This window comes from Taudactylus pleione, unplaced genomic scaffold (genome assembly GCF_031769625.1).
Source record: "Taudactylus pleione unplaced genomic scaffold, aTauple2 ptg000016l, whole genome shotgun sequence".
NCBI classification, from domain to species: Eukaryota; Metazoa; Chordata; class Amphibia; order Anura; family Myobatrachidae; genus Taudactylus; species Taudactylus pleione.
Genome location: NW_028284418.1, coordinates 37,279,979 through 37,293,088, shown reverse-complemented (window position 1 = coordinate 37,293,088; position 13,110 = coordinate 37,279,979). Strand labels below are relative to the sequence as shown.

At 42.7% G+C, this 13,110-nt stretch overlaps 1 protein-coding gene across 2 annotated transcripts in view; it reads left to right on the top strand.

The window, feature by feature from the left end:
• The first annotated feature begins 3,681 nt into the window (after positions 1–3,681).
• Positions 3,682–13,110, top strand: part of SCD (stearoyl-CoA desaturase) — a 35,920-nt gene continuing 26,491 nt past the window's right edge. The window contains exon 1 of one of the 2 annotated variants that reach the window (XM_088475648.1): positions 3,682–3,710. The gene's annotated coding sequence lies outside the window, so the exon portion shown is untranslated. Of the gene's footprint in view, positions 3,711–6,505; positions 6,838–13,110 lie in introns of those variants that run through there. The other variant, XM_088475647.1, reaches the window with a different exon arrangement.

The following is a 13,110-nucleotide window of genomic DNA, read 5'->3' as shown; positions in this document are numbered from 1 at the left end:
GAAAAAGTATCCAGACTTTTTGCCTCAAATTGAATACGGGCCTATGTATGGCGCACTAAACAAATAAAGTAAAATATAACCTTTATTCTATTATTCAAAATATTGCAAAGCAAGACACATAGCGAAATATAAATAGCAAGGGAATTTTGGTGCCCAAACTCAATCATAGCAACTGTATCAGAAATATAATTCAATGTAACAAAGTTGAATGTTACAATGTATGTTGAGTAATACCACAGGCAATCTGGTATAATCAATGTGTGAATAAAGGAGAAGGCCTTCTGTAGCGTGAATTGCATGCTATCAGAGGATTACTTCCTATCACACATTAGAATTTGTTTTCCCTATACATGAGATCCTTTGCATAATAAAATAATTACTCCTGTCATATTGCATCCAATTGTATCTCTTTCTCTACAATTTGTGCTTAGAACCTAAATAGTGTGCTAAGAGTTATTTTTAAACTAGCACGTGCTTACTAATACAAGATACACTATAGGTTTCTATCCTTAAATATAATAGGGAGTAGAAAGATTGATATTATCATTTAAGTCAGAGCCCATATTCCGCTAACAGACAATTATCATTTTCCTGGAAGATTCCCTTAAAAGGCATATAGTGTGATTTTAATCTGCACAAATATCCAAACTTATTTCACAAATTTGTGTTGTCTTTTATATTTCGCTGTGTGTTTTGCTTTGCAATATTTAAAATAATAGATTAAAGATTATATTTTACTTTATTTGTTTAGTGCGCCATACATAGACTCTTTTCTCTTTTGTGCTTTCCTATGGCAGGTGCAGTTTGTCCATTTGAGTATGGCCTCCTGTGTGAGTGGCTGAACGTCTTTGAACACAGTCACTTTCAGCGACCAGCTCATGACGACTCCTCAACCCCCTTTATCTACCAGGAACACCCACTATAATTCTCAAACTGTACATCCAGGGTTGGACAGGCCCATAGGGGGTACAAGGGAAATCTCCGGTGGGTCCCACTGTCTGAGGGCCTCAACACTTCCCCACACTGTGCACTCAAATTATACATTGTTACTCTATTTGAGGGTCAGTTGCCTGGTGGAGCAGGACCATTGATAAACATGGGTGCTTGGTGCGCTTCTATAGAAACAACACCAAGAGTTGCCTAATGGTTAACCAAAGGGCTGCAGTTGCTGACCTGACTCTGGTGGATGACACTTCCCTTAGGCATGGTCCCTTACCACTGCATTCGCCGGTGTGCCCTTCATCCCCCAGTCTGATACTGTGTATCCTGTTCTGTGCTGTATGTCTGAGCACAGATAGTCAAGGGTGCAACTCAGACATATGAGCAGTGCGAAAAATGTTGGGCAACTGCGTGCATATCGGCACTGCGTCCACCTCTAAATCAGGCCCAAGGTGTACTCCAACCAACTGTCTCTTGTGTCCAGATTGCTTTAGGTTTCATTGCTACCCGTTAGTGTGGTCAGATGACCACACAAGAATCAGCGCAAAGAGGGTGGGTGGTGGTTATTGATTAACCAAGCTGATCTGGGTGGCACAGTGGGGGCTGAGTCAGCCATACAGGGAAATGAACACCCCCCCCCTTGGTACAATCTTTTCAGGTAATCATTTTCCGACCATGTGTGTGTACATGTTCCCGTGTTTGGTCATACCCCTTCTCTAGCAACGGGGCACGCAAGATGCCTTGCCAGCTCTGCACACAGGCCAATAGTGGGCCTGATTCTGAGTAGGACGCTTTCCCGTGTGGCCATTGCAGCCTGCTTACTAGTTTATGCATATGTGAGAATCCACCTTTTGATACTATAAATCTGTGGGCCTGCATGTGGAATACTATCCTGCCCACTGTTCTTATGCCCGCTGCCATAGCCGTCGTCATTAGTAACAGGAAATTCAAGGAAATTGCCTTATACACCCACAACACTCCCACGAGACAGAAGAGTTCCATGCAATCACATAGTCACTGCCCAGTTACCCGCCAGAAACACATATTTCAAGGAAAAGTGTGGTCTGTTGACAGCAGATAAATCCACATGTACTAGCGAACGCGTCCATGTGCTGAAATCCATTAGCTATATGCGCATTGAGAATTGCCTGCAATTCAGAATTAGCCCCAATGTTATCTTCTGACCAGATTTTCCATCATATCTGGTAATTGGCCATTGAGTGTGGTCACCTTTTGGCTGCATTCTCCATTATGTCCGATAAGGATTCCATAAATTTTCTACAATTTCAGAGTCTTAATTCTATGTACAAACTGGGGTTTGCTAAATAGTTTTTAACACATACAAAAAATGCATATAAACTCCATTGCGATCACATCTGTGTTTACATGTTCGATCTGTGTTTTTAAACATCCATGAAAATGCTATGACAGTGATCATTTCCTGAGGGACCGCTTCTTGAACTTTTTGAATGTTGAATGTTGCACAGATCTGGGTGATTCATTACAAAACCGATTTTTAAAATTTTAAGATTCATTGATTGTTGTTAATGTAACTTATATATTGATACTGGCACTAATAATGACAAACTTACAAAGTTAATAATGTACTGTTCACATATACTATATTACAAACCAATGTTGCATGCTTTTTCAATGTGTGAAAAATTAGCCAATGGCATGTTGTCAGGGCATACTGGTACTTGTAGTTCCTCAACCATGGGGCGAGATACAGGTTTCTGATGTGTATGGTGTAGATTTTGTGTCTTGCTCAAGTGCATTTCTGTACAGTTCATAAAATGTAATTGTCTTCTAATTTTCTCTTACTTACCAGCAATCAGAGTTACTATGAATTTCCCTAATGCATACGAGTACTGTTTAGGTGCATGACTTCACCTTTAGTCTTCTCAGGAGACATGAAGGGTTACCTCATGACTCTCATCACATGGCTCCGAACTTTGTCATCTAATGTGACAATAAATTGTGTCAGCCAGACATACTCCAAAAGCTATTACTTATATCAGTAAGTGATGAAACAAAAACAGAACTTTCATTTAATATGTTGCAATCTCAATCTTGGCTAATACATAACCGAATAAAAAGGACACAGTGTTAGCCAGTTCAATACTTCAAAAACACTTTTCCAATATCATTTAGGAAAGATATTTTGTGATATACAGTATTAAAGCTCTAATTTAAATGGGGCTCTTGAGTCTTGGGGGGGGGGGGGGGTTGGGCTTTAACAAATATGGAAAAAAAACTCTTCCATCAATCAAAATTAAATACAGTATGTAAATATTCCCACACCATGAATTATATGATGGTTATTAGATTGAAAGCTCCTGTGGGCAGGGCTCAAATTAGATTTTTTTGCATGTTAAATTTCTACAGTGTAACGTAGGTTTATAATGTTTCTCAAATGATCTGTGGTATGTGTTTGTGCTTTATGAATAAAGCACAACCACATGATACCTTGTTATTTAGCAAATAAAGAGCTATTTTCATCCTCAGTCTGTGTGATTTAACAATGTAACATATTTCATGATTTCAATTCAGTATCTATTAACATCTTTATTATTAAGCTTATGACAAGGTCACTGAGATTAAAGTAATCGTGTACAACATTGCCAGGAGGATGGACTTCTACAGTAGATAAGATCACATGTAGATGAGATCTGCTATATAAAGCTGGAAGTTGTCACTGCATCTTACACTGGGCTCAGTGGTAGGACTCAGTATTCTAGGCTCCTGCCCTCTCTGCTTCTAGACGTCTGGTGAGTAGACAAGAGCTATGTTTTCTGTATTTTCATAGATAGTACTCCATTTGCTATTTATTTGACAATTCACTAAAAGTTACATCCAAAGCAGTGAAGGAATGTTTTCCATACCCATATACAGAATAAAGTGATGGACATTAGAAAGACAGCCCATAGCAGTGTGAAATCTGAAATGATAAGTATCAAGCTGTGTGTGGAAAATTATTCTATTTTATTCTAACTGAATAAGACATGGGAAAGCCTTCATAAAAATACAGCTTTATTGGCCAAATGTATCGCAATGACTATCGTATAGTGTGTATAGCAAATTCATTGTTTGATATATTGTGTGGTTTCATATTCCCATATTATGTGCTGCATGCGATGTGACATGGTTTGCGTACAGTGGAGCGTGCAGCGTGTACACGGGCACGATATATCATTACATCGGATCAGGCAGTCACAATATCGTCAGATTGTTCAGATGTCTACCCAACTTTAGAGTTAAGCTGCCCATTTACGGTGCAATAGGCGCCCTGCGCTGTGACGAACGATCCAACGGCCGACATATTGGGTAGTCCACACACATGGACCGATCCGCTGCCCGATATGCCGGCATCCCCCTCCCCCCGCATAGCGCTGCATGGGATCGTACATCGCATCACCAGATCTTATGTGCAGCATGTAAGATCTGGAGGACTGATGTACGATCCCACGGTAGCGCACACTGGCTGATATCATGCCCACAAACAGTACGATATAGCAGCGATATCATACCAATCCGTCGGATCGGCTGCTATATCGAACCGTGTATGGGCCTTCATGTTCAGGTGATGATTGTTGTCGAAAATGACCAGCAGGAGCGTGCATCGCTGGTCGTTTTCTACATTATACTGCACGATTACTGAATGATTAATGAGCGATTGAAAGATTACGTAATCATTCAATCGCTCATTTTAATCGCCCAGTGTGTACGCACCTTTAGAAAGAACCACACCCACTTTTGACAGCAGAAGTTAAAATCTACAACAAATACTAGCAAATGAAAGTAAAAACAAATGCTGCCTACATTAAGCGCAGTATTTAAAAAAACCTGTTTAGCACTATTATTAGATCTTTTTCTAATGATTGTTTTCTTGTATCTGAAAACATTGTCACAGTGTAGTGACAACATATTCCAAAATGGGTATTTGGAGCCCAGGGCAAGTTAAAAAATGAAGCCCCACCCACAAGTAGGTGCAGGCGCCTCAGGCACATGCCGAAAAAGTGGGTATGGCCACATGCCACAAGGGGTGTGGCCATTGGAAAATGGAGGTATGGAACATGCCTTTCCATTCCATATGCACCTTAATGCCCCAAGTAGTAGTGCCCCTCTTGCAAAGACCACTGTAATAGTGCCCCTTATGCAATGTCCCCAGTAGCACTGCCCCTTTTGCAGTGCCCCCTGTAGTAATGCCATGCCCCCAGTAGTGCACCCTTATACAGTGCCCCCAGTAATGCATCCTTATACAGTGCCCCCAGTACTACCACTTATACAGTGCCCCCAGTAATTCACCTTATACAGTGCCACTAGTAGTGGTCCCCCTATATAGTGCTCCCAGTAGTGCCCCTTATACAGTGCCCCAGTAGTAGTCCCCCCTATGCAGTGCCCCTTATACAGTGCCCCAGTAGTAGTTCCCCCTATGCAGTTCACCCAGTAGTGGCCCCCCCTGTAGCGGTTGCCCTCATACAGTGCTCACAGTAGTGGTCCCCCCTATGCAGTGCTCCCAGTAGCGGTTGCCCTCATACAGTGCTCACAGTAGTGGTCTCCCCTATGTAGTGCCCCAGTAGTAGTCCCTCCTATGCAGTGTCCCCAGTAGTGGCCCCCCTATGCAGTACCCCTTATACAGTGCCCCAGTAGTAGTCCCTCCTATGCAGTGTCCCCAGTAGTGGTCCCCCCTATGCAGTAGTGCCCCTTACATGAATGAGCTCCAGCCCAGCTCCGGCAGTGGGCGCAGCAGTCAATGAGAGTGTATCTGACTCTCATTGGCTGGCTGACAAAACAGACACACTGCCGACGGGTAGTACGAGTGTACTAACCAACGCCTGTGTTTGCTACTGTGTAGTGCGTACTGCACTCCGTGCGGTCCGCACTACACTGACCACCCGCGTCCTGGACTGCGATCGGCGGCACCCCAGCGCCGCTGTTACGATGGTGCCCAGGACACGAGCCCCGCTCGACCCCCCTCTAGTTACGCCACTGCCCCAGAAACCACTCTGTATGCAGTGCCGGCTCTCTCACTGTGTCAGGAGCAGGTAATGCTACAGTGCAGCACCCGGTTCCTGTCACTGAGTCGGCACTTTTGTGTCACCCCTCGGCGGGTGACACCCGGAAGCGGCTCGCTCCCCCCTTGTGACGCCACTGCCCTTAATCTTTCTCCACTTTATCTCTCTCCAAGCTTTAATAAATTTCCCCCCTAGATCCCTGTATGACACGTGAAATAAATGACTCCTATTATTGCTGTGTCTCCTATACTGGAAATAATGACACACAGTTGCCTTTCAAGGCGCAACAGTTAAATAACACAGCATTTGACCCTAAAAGATGACACTGTGTAATGCTGAACGGGTAACTACAGGTCAACCAACTTGACACATCAGCACAGCAGCAGCTCTCAGTCGTTTCCTATTCACCGTGAAAAGGAAGCATTATGATAGATCCCCAGGCTCGCAGCAGCAGCAGAAGCAACGCAGCACCGGGCGCATGCGCACTGGTGGCCGCACGCCGGCTTATAGAGTTGCCTTTGCAGTCAGCAGATTGCTGGCGGCCAATGGCTGTGTGTGGAGCATGTGGCACCAAATTTCTCTGCGCCAATAGGGCGGCGGGGCTCTTACTGGAATAAATGAACAGGCATCATTATCATTTCTATACCCTCATCGTCAGCAGCAGCAGCAGCAGCAGCAGCAGGGGGAGAGCGAGCGGCGCTATCAGTTGCAGGAGGCAGCTTTCTATTTTCCTGAGGAATAGCTGCTGCCTGCTACAGTGCGGAACAGCCTGGGCATTGTGTGCTGGCTCATATCCTGCATCCATCCCTGGCGTGTTAGTGACATATAACAGCATCAGGAGAGGGAAGAAGAGACCGGAGCCAGGACCAGCACATACCAGGTACTGCTGCGCTCTCATAGCATTGGCACAGGCTGCCCCTGCAGAGGGGTGACGACATACCCGATTTTCTGCCTATATGTATATGTATTTAGAAGCCTCTATAAGGAATGACGTACACTTGCACCTTTTTTTTTAATATTACATTTCTGTTACCTTTTCACCGTGAACTTGATACAATTAGATACAATGGGGGTAATAACTATAGGACACGATCCTAATTTCCCTGGGGTCCCGATTTTAATCAGTCTTTTTATTTTCCTGTACTGCTATGGTCTGTGCTGTCTATTTTCCTGCGTTTATAATAGGAAGAGCTATATATAGGACACTGCATTTTATATTTGATCATCTTGTATGTGATGTAGCTGAAGCATTGAATCATTCTGTATTGGTGATCCAGATGAGACCATTCTGTGCTCTATCTATCTATCTATCTATCTATCTATCTATCTATCTATCTATCTATCTATCTATATTATATCATCATCACAAAGTAGTATTATCAGATAATACAATTGCCTCTTACATAAAAGGAACACTCGTATTTTTTTCTATGTAAATATTCGTGTTGAGCCATTTTGCCTTGAATGTTAGTGTGCTACAGTTCCATCCATTCTGCCCTCTTTTCTCTCACTGCATAACAACAGGCAGGGCAGCCTTTCTGGTTATTACTGAATGGACGAGGGGTGTGCTAGATTGCAGAATGCCATCATGATAGATACAAGAATGAATTGCACATTGAAGGAAACTTCTGTTAAGATGTGTTTGCCTTTGCGCCTACAATATGTAGAATTTCCTTGATAGGCTGTCAGGCTGTATAAATTAAATTGGAGACCATGTTGCTGCCAGGAACCTCTACTTGCGGTAATCAGGCCTTTGTCCATGGGAAATGGATGTTACTGCGTTGCAGTCATTTTTTACATCTGTGCTAATTGTAGTGATGCGACATCATGTGCCAGGATTACTGCATGCAGTATCAAACATCACTCAGTAGGAGTAAAGCCTCACTTAATAAAGGACAATCCTCTCAGTCCCCAATGAAGACCTGTCATTGCTATATATTATTACATGTTGGCGTCCTTGTCTGAATTAGCTTTTTCCTCTCTTTGACATCACAATAGCAGAAGAGATTATATCATTGACTTAACTCTTTGCTACACTATAAGACTAATCATTATGCAGGTGATGGATCTTTGGCAAAAAAAAAAGATGTTGCAAAAATAAATAAATATATAGAGATCCATGAACAGATGAACATAGTAATGTAGAATTCAGAAACCTTGCAATGAAATATAGGAGCCATCTGGATCTTTTAAGGAGTCAGGAAAGATGTGTATTTATTAGCATTCATAGATGTGATTACTCAAAGTTAGGTTCCCACAGTGATAAATGTTTAGGATCTTTGCCTACCTGACATCTGTTGTACCCTGGTGTATGTTATATAAGCTATTCCAATCATGATTTTATTTAATATACATATATTTTACTTGCCACTCATGTTATTTTTATACCAGGGATATAGTGAGACAGCAAGCTTCCTTACAGTACAAAGGTGTTATAGGTAAGGTTTTTTCCCCACACCAAGAAGGATTTACTGTTCAGAGGGCATTTTTTTTTTTATAATTCAGAACATTTATTTTGGGACCCACTTATTACCCAGTTAACTTTCAAGTTGTTGAAAAGCAACAAGATGTTCTCCTGTGTGTGTGATGATTTATATTGTACTGCCTGGGACACAGGGAGATAAGTCACTTGTCCAAGGTCAATAGGATCTAACCAGCCTCCTCATTTTTGATATTCTTACTTTTATTTTTATTTTAAATGTCAGTTACATGGCATAATTGGAGCATTAAAAGATATTTTCATATGAGCATTTTCATATGTGGCGACATAAATATTTACAAATAATTATCTTTGCAATTCATATAAAAGTATATAGACCTTAATCAGTCCACATTGCACATTCCTGGTCATGTTTTGTTGTGGCATGTCAAGCTGGCTCTGATGCTGGTCATATCCAGAAAATACTATATTTACCTTTTCTTTACTGTAAATATATATGCAGGTTGTGCAAGTATATAGCGGATTATTGTGCTCGAAGACCTATAAGAATGTTCCACTTCAGATCTCCAGAGCTAGTACTTGTGTCCCCCTTTGGAGTAGTGAATTGGTACCTTCCTGGTATGGTCAGGTCAGTCATGTGACAAGTGTCATAGATTTGCAGGGCTCAGCAAAAATAGTTTACAGTATTTAGTATAATTTCTAAATCAACAACATGAAAATGATCTTGTCTCAATATATTATTATCACCTTCCTTTATATGGCACCACAAGGAGCCTGCAGCACCTTACAAAGTACATAAATAGAACGAACAAAACAAGAAAAAAGTGACTTAAGCTGGGTACACACTGACAGATACATTGGCCGATCAATTGATCGGCCAATGTATCTGCTGCCCGTCGGGCAGTGTGTACCCGCGATATGTCGGTGAACGCCGGCGTTCACCGACATATCGCATTCGCTGTGCTGCACAGCCAATGGACAGATATGTCTGCAGACATATCTGTCCATCGGCTGACCGCCCGTACACACACAGCGGAAGCCACGAAGAGGGGGGCGGGACACCCCCCCCCCATTGCCGGGACACTCCCCCGACACGCCCCCTGGTCGCCGGGACCTGCGGGCAGACACAGATGACGGTGGTTCAGTGTGTACAAACAACCATCATCTGCAGATATATCTGTATAGTGTGTACCCACCATTACAGTAGAGAACAGTGCCGGACATGGACATCGTTTATAAACATAGCTGCATCAGCGGGCATAGGGGCCTATTCATTATCACTTAACTTCACAAAATTAACATTTTCATCTGCAATTGTAGAAATTAAGTTATTGGGCCATTCATCAAGAAGGTAAAGCAGAAGGTATCATAGATATCTCCTGCTTACTTTCCTCGGAATGGCCCGCTGTCCCTATACACTAGTACAAGGACAGAATTCATCAAGCTCCGAAAATACTATAATTTTTGGAGCTTGAGTGCGGAAGCATTCACCATCTTCAGATGGCGTTTGCTTCCACTTGCAACCCGCTCCTTTCCTATGTGACGGTATCCTGGGTTGCGAAAAGGGATCCCTTCGCCCCTGTCTGGCTCCTACCGCCGGACGTCAGGGCTCTTGTGTAACCTGTAAGTCACGCATGCGCATTAGTGTCACTGCTCCGAAAAGAGCAGTGAAGCCGCTCGCGGGAACAGCTGATTTTCGGATGAGCTCTCTCCACGCCGAAGCAATGATTAATTGCTTAAGCGTCCGCAGCAAGTTACAATATTAATTATCGGGGTCCGTTCTGACCCCAATAATTAACATCATGAATAGACCCCATAATACCCAAATATGCAGCAGGGTGGCAGAACCCAAGTGATAGGTGCTGTTGTAACCAGTGAGGGGGAGATGAGATGATGGCATAAGTGAGGGAAGGAAATGCACACGAGGACAGAGGGCCCTGCTCGTGACAGCTTACAGTCTAATAGATATAGATAGATATATATATATATATATCTCTATCTGTCATGTTTGACATATACCATGGTGACCTAATGAATGAGCGTATGTGTGCCAGTGTAAGTCTAATTTATTATTCAGGTAAACTGAGCTTTTAGTTACACACTGTCTGCCTAACACCACTGTTTTATATGCAGTGACTTAATGTGTCACCATAAGAAAATCTCCTTCCATGTATACTTCTCAGTGTGACAATCATCAATTATTTCACCTAATAGTAGTCATTTCTCTCTACCCATGAAATATGTCAAGCAGGCCGGCAAGCTTCCACCTAAAGGTGTGTGCAGGAACTGTGCGCTTAAAATAAAACTGAATTATTGAGGCAATGCATGTAGTTTGAGGACAACATTAAACATTTTTGTTGCCAAGATAGCAGCTAATGTAAGCTGCAGGGTAAAATGGCTAATATTTAACCCAGATCTTGTAAAGTACTTTATTTGCTGTCTGCTACAATACATAGTATTATAAAAAGCAGAGTGTGGAATTGAGATTCACAAAAAGGCAAACATCGGGCTCAGAACATGTTATAAAGTTACATAATAAACTGTATTTCAGTACATAACATTTTTCACCTACTTACCTAGTTAGATGTTATAATACCATTTTCCATAATATAAAATCTCTTTAGGTCCATAGGTAGCAGCAGAAGATGAACTAAATTAACTTTGTATTATAACTAAACATTAGTACATTAACTGTTCTTTATTATTATCATCAAGTGTTTTTTTCTTTTTTGCTATACGGTTTTCAAGGAAAGAAAAGATTATATGGTTTCACTCTTCTACAGCTCATGTCTTACTTGTGGCCAAATTTATATCCTCATGTGTGTGGCCAATTTAAAAGTTGTGCAAAACATGCCCAAATCTCTGCTACTGTACAATGTGTCACCATTAGAACTATGGGGCTGATTTACCGTCCAATGCTGAACACAGATTCACAATTATTGGTAATCTGCGCATGCGCGGGACCCGCTCTGCTCATGTGCAGAACGGGTCCTGTGTGTTCATACGCAGCCCCTGCTATTCTTCTGTCTGAATGACAGGCAGAGGCAGCCAGCGTTCCCAGAAACAGGGGCGGCCCCATTTTTTTGAGTGGCAAGGCTAGGGGCTGCGTCCACGGACACAGTTTCCTGGCATCGCAAGCCGGTCAGCCAGCGTAAGCTGAGGCTTACTCATCTGGCCAGCGGCCCGGCGCCGTCCACCATCGCAATGTTATCCCAGCCTGCGACCTCGGTTGCAGTGCTGGGATCGCAAATGCGGCAGGGGGTGTCAGAGATCTCCTGCTGCATTTGCATATTTGCAAGGACGGAATTGCAAAGCTGCTTGTTTGCAGCTTTTTAATTCTGTCCCCGTATGTATTGATTTTTCTCTTCATTATACTCTTTATTGAGATGTGTGGGAGGTTACAGATTTTTTTAGTCTTTGTGTGGAATTATATGAATCAAAAGTTATGTTACATGTGAGTCCACATAACAGAGAATGGTTGGACACCTTGACTGCATTCATTGCACTGTGTTAATCTTCTTAAGTTAAAGACTGAGAAATTGGGGGAAATGTAATAGCCCATGAGACGGAGGCATAAGCGCCTTTTAGACTATTGCCTTTAAATTTATTATTGACTTTAATAAACGGGCAGGATCGCCGGAATTCCAACGATACCCGCATCGCGCAGGTTATTACATTTCCCTCAAATTCTGTAGCTTTAGGTTATTTGCATATTTGATAAGTATGTTTCTGTTCTTTTTTCATTTTAAGGTGCCTATCCATTAGGCGACCTGAAACATTGAACGTCTAGCGTTCAGGCCGCCGGGTGCGGTGCCCGCACTGAACGGTGTTCACTGAACGTCTTTCAGTGCAGGATCCCGATCTCCTATCTCGGAACATGGGGAACCTGACGAGTGTTGTCAGGTTGATAAGCATGTTCCGCAGATAGTCAGGGTCAGCAAGGACCCAGCGTGCACGCGCATCGCTGGTCCTTACCGGCTATCCATTACACGACTTTGTGAACAATGCGACCAAAATCTCCTGGTTTTGGTCGGATTGTTCAAAAAGTCGTGTAATGGATAGGACCCTTTAGTTTAATGTCCCAGCAAAGTAATGCCTCTGAAGACATTCAGCTGACTTTGCAAAATATGTGATTTGAGGTTTAGGCCTTTTATTTAGGGGGAGATTTATTAAATATCGGAGAGCGCTAAAGTGGAAAATTTATAAAGTACCAACCAATCAGCTTCTAACTGTCATTTTATAGGATGTGCTAGATAAAAGGCATTTAGAAGCTGGTTGATTGCTATGGGCAACTTCTCCATTTTACAGACGTGTCCTCATACACCAAGCCTCAATAGCCATGTGGCGCAAGGCGCCCGGTGGGAGTGAACCGTGCCAAGAGGTATAGTATGGCATGGCTCACTCGCATACCACAGCGAAACACCTCTCCATCTGTACCAGAGGCACCAGGCTGCAACTTTAACCGCACAGGAATTAATTTGAAATAAGTACAAAGTCGCAGATGCAGCACAATGGAACTTGGCGTGATAAAAAGCTGCGGCTGCTGCATCGTAACACATTGTATACAGATTGAGACTCATTCGCACTCAGATGTACAAGTGTTGAATATGAAATTAATCAGTGCAGTCTTGTTAAGCGGCTTTGTCGCATCCACTTGTTTACTTTGTGCGACTAAGACGCACATCCGAGCGAAAACAATGCTTAGCAGGAGCT